The sequence below is a fragment of the Populus euphratica genome, unplaced genomic scaffold (genome assembly GCF_000495115.2).
Source record: "Populus euphratica unplaced genomic scaffold, PopEup_1.0 scaffold156.1, whole genome shotgun sequence".
NCBI lineage: Eukaryota > Viridiplantae > Streptophyta > Magnoliopsida > Malpighiales > Salicaceae > Populus > Populus euphratica.
Window position 1 is genome coordinate 382,427 of NW_011499931.1, and position 3,904 is coordinate 386,330.

A 3,904-nucleotide genomic window follows, 5' to 3' on the forward strand; every position below is an offset into this window, starting at 1 on the left:
TCCATTCAATTATTCGCTTTGTTGGCTTTAGATTGCAATAGACTGTGCGTTATAAGTACGTGGGTTGTTTTTAAAAATTATTTTTGTTTGGAAATAATTAAAATAATATTTTTTTCTTAAAATTTATTGACATCAGTACTAAAAAAAATTTAAAAATATTTATTTTAAACAAAAAAATATTTAAATTTTTTTAAAACAGTATTTCTCCAAAAAAAAAAATTGATTGAATTCATATAAATTCGTTTCGTCTATTTTCTCATGAGGAGAACAAAAGGTCCGTAGGGACAGTTGTAATGTGAAGTGAAATGAAATCATAGAGGTGCTTTTGAAACTTTGACTAGATATAAGATTCTATGCAGTAATGTAATGCAATGTGGTTTAAACTATATTTTATTTTAATTATGGTTTAAAGTGTTCAGTTTTGTAGAGATATGATTAAAAGCTTTTTTTTTTTAGTTAAGAAAATATTTTAATTTGTAATTTTTTTAAATTTATTTTTTTAAATCATAATCCCAAAAGATATTTATATTCAAATTATCACCTACAACAGTAAATAACTATATATATATGTATGTATGTATGTATGTGTATTTTTTTATTAAAAAGAAACTCTGAGACTCTGTTCAGCTCAAACAATTTAAACATTATTTACTTGGGGTTGTTGACCGTTCACGAAATGATCTTTTGGGCACTTATGTGTACAGAAGAGGCTGCTGGTGGAGTGGATTATTAATACAAGTTTCCGTACTACCAAACTATAACCACATAAAATAACTACCCACTAAAATGCATAAATGGTTAGTTAAGATTGTGGTCAGATTTAGTGCCTTTCTGTACTGATTCACATCTAGAGCACTTATTTTGGTCTATCAGGACGTGAACATTGTGCCCATGAAACAACTGCTCTGTGAGCGCAAAGAAACTAGAAATACGTAACTTGTAATATATATGTATATTATTAGTGTGAGTTAATTTTATAAATTTTAAAGTTAATAATTATATAAATTTTCAGTAGCCGTATAAGAATATAATATATTAAAAAATAATATAAATTATATTTTGTAATTTCATCTCATAATTTAAATTTTTAGATTAAAATAATTCTTTAGTATAATATTATAGTTTTAATGATTAAATAGTGATAAGTTTAAATCTTATTATTTTTATATATTTAATAAAAAATAAATAAAAAATAATATAAATTTGTGTAAATTTTAAATTAAAATAGCTTTTACTTTAGAATATATATTAAAAAATAATATAAATTATATTTTAAAAATTCATCTAATAGTTTAAGTTTTTTGTTAAAATAATTCCTTGGCACAATAAATAAATATTATTTTTTTAATTTTTTTAATTTATAAATATATCAAAATAATGCAATGATTTTACATTGGTTTAGGTTTAAGACAATCTTTCTAGTATAATGTAATGTTTTTTGTTTTTTAAATAACCCATGCTAGAGGAGAGAAGGTTGCTCTACCATCCACTCATTCGCAAACTGCACCAAGAGGATTCCTTCTGTCTGGGCGATCACTAACTTCCTTGGATTCTTCATCGGCGATACCTGAAACCATGAGCATCTATCTATAGTCTCAGGAAAGTGAAATTGCTCGTAAAAAGAAATTAATAAAGTAAAAAAGTGAAGTAATTAAACAAATTAAAAGGAAAATCTTCTTTCCAGTGTGCTCCTTTTATTTTGGACTTAAGGTTCATGGCAAGGTAATTTATATGACGTGGACCATAGTACACTTATAGTAAATTAAAAATGAATCGATGGGATGGTTGGGTTGGACCCCATGTATACTTGCATGATTATTAAATGGGCTTCCTCCCCCCTTTAATTTTATATTCAAAGAATAAATTTGGTTGCGTTCACTTTTCTTGAATTTCTTATCTTAAAACTCTAAAATCAGTGTTTATAAAAGTTTATTTATCTGACGTGTTAAATTGATATAAAGGGTGTAGCTTGAAATTGTTTGGAAAAAAAAAAGAGCCAGCTAATTTAAAAATATCTTTTATAGTAAAAAAAATATTATATTTTTGTATTAAATACCCATAATCAAAAAATTAGCGCAGTGCTCTTTAAAAAAGCAGAAGAAAGTGGAATGCGGAACATGAAAGAAAACTGAAAATACAGTAGATGCGATGATGTTGAGCACAAAAGAAGCATGGGCAGGACAATTTTAATTCAATATATTGATTTATTTGTTTATATACTTTGAAAGTATTTTTAAATTTTTTTAAATTAATTTTTTTATATCATTTTAATATGCTGATATATTTTGAACAATTAAATTTTTAACTAGATTTTTAATATTTTTATGTCGAGATTTTTAACAATTACATAATTATATATGAATTGAAAAATATAAATAGTAGAATTCAAACCAACAATATCTTCTCCATCTAATTAATTTTTTATTACTTGTTTATCTTCGTCGGTGGAGCTACTAGCTCTTGCAATTTTGGAGGCTATGCGTCACCATTTCGTTGTATAACACTAATAATAATCCTTGCCATATACAACAGTTATGCCGATTAATTCTTAATTAATTATCCTTCTCAATCATCTAATGTCCATGTCAATATGCATTAAAAAACACTAATATATAAATCAATGGACGATAAAATAAAAGTTTATATTAAGAAATATTTATATAGCTAGCTTTTCCATCTCTATCAAAGACCTAACGTCCAGCCTTTATCAACGGTCCACAGAGGGAAACATACACAGCATCAATTAGGTGGCTCTCGTCACGTTCTTGTTCTTTTCATAGTCGGCATATCATACACGTTCCAAAATGTTTTGGTAATACTTAATCCAATGGGAAACTGAAATAACAACAAAGAAAACGAAACAACTCATTCTAAGCATAATTAATGCGACCTATCATCTCACGATACCTCACAGTAACATAGTCAGTGGCTCCATGCATGACAAGAACAGAAATGGATTCATTTAGCGAATTTGAACCTCGATGTAACCCTAATTTTTAGATTTCTCAAAGAAATTTTTAGTCAATATTATACTTTTAATTTGTTGATAAGAATTTTATTGATGTATTCACAAATAAAAATATTTTATCAAAAAAATTCCCGTTGTCGATATTTTATAGTTTGATGATAATAATTTTACCAGTAAATTTATGATTGGCAAAAACATGTTAAAAAAATTTACTTATTTTATGCTGCTAGTATTTTTATTAATAGATATAAACAAAAAATAATAAATTTGATCTTCTTTTATGGACTGATAATTTCTAACCAGCATGGATATTCATCTAATTTTGTTTCTTTTCTTTGTCACAATGTCATGAAAGTTGAAATACTGATTAAAGAGAGTGCAATTAAGTTTATAGATGATATATAGAAATTGCTATCTTCCTCTCTCTCTCCATTTTCTTAGATTTATATGGGATTCCCAATTTGGACAGCATTCCATAATTTGGGCACATCGGATTTTGTCTGATTTCTCCATGAGCTCTTCAAGTCTCTTCATTAAACGGAGAGAAAGAAAAAATGGATGGAGGGAGTCGAGGGATTGATCTTACTCTTATTGAGAAACTACAACGATTTGTAGCACAAATTGGTTCGATGTGCGAGAACTCCTCTAGTACAGGGACTAAAAATGTCAAAAGAAACAAAATAAAATTAGCTTTATGGTAAAATAAAAATAAAAATAAAAATAAAATACAAAGTGATGCTCCAGTGCAAAAACCAAGTTCAGTGTCTCCAGATCAAGCTATCAATGCGTTGTCTTTCTTAATATGCAGAGCAAGCAATCGAAATCATGGAACAAGGGAAGCCATCATTTAAAAAAAAAATATAATTAATTATTATTTTTTTTGCTAGATATTTATGTGGTTAGTGCTCAATCTTCTCATACTACAACTGGAGAATA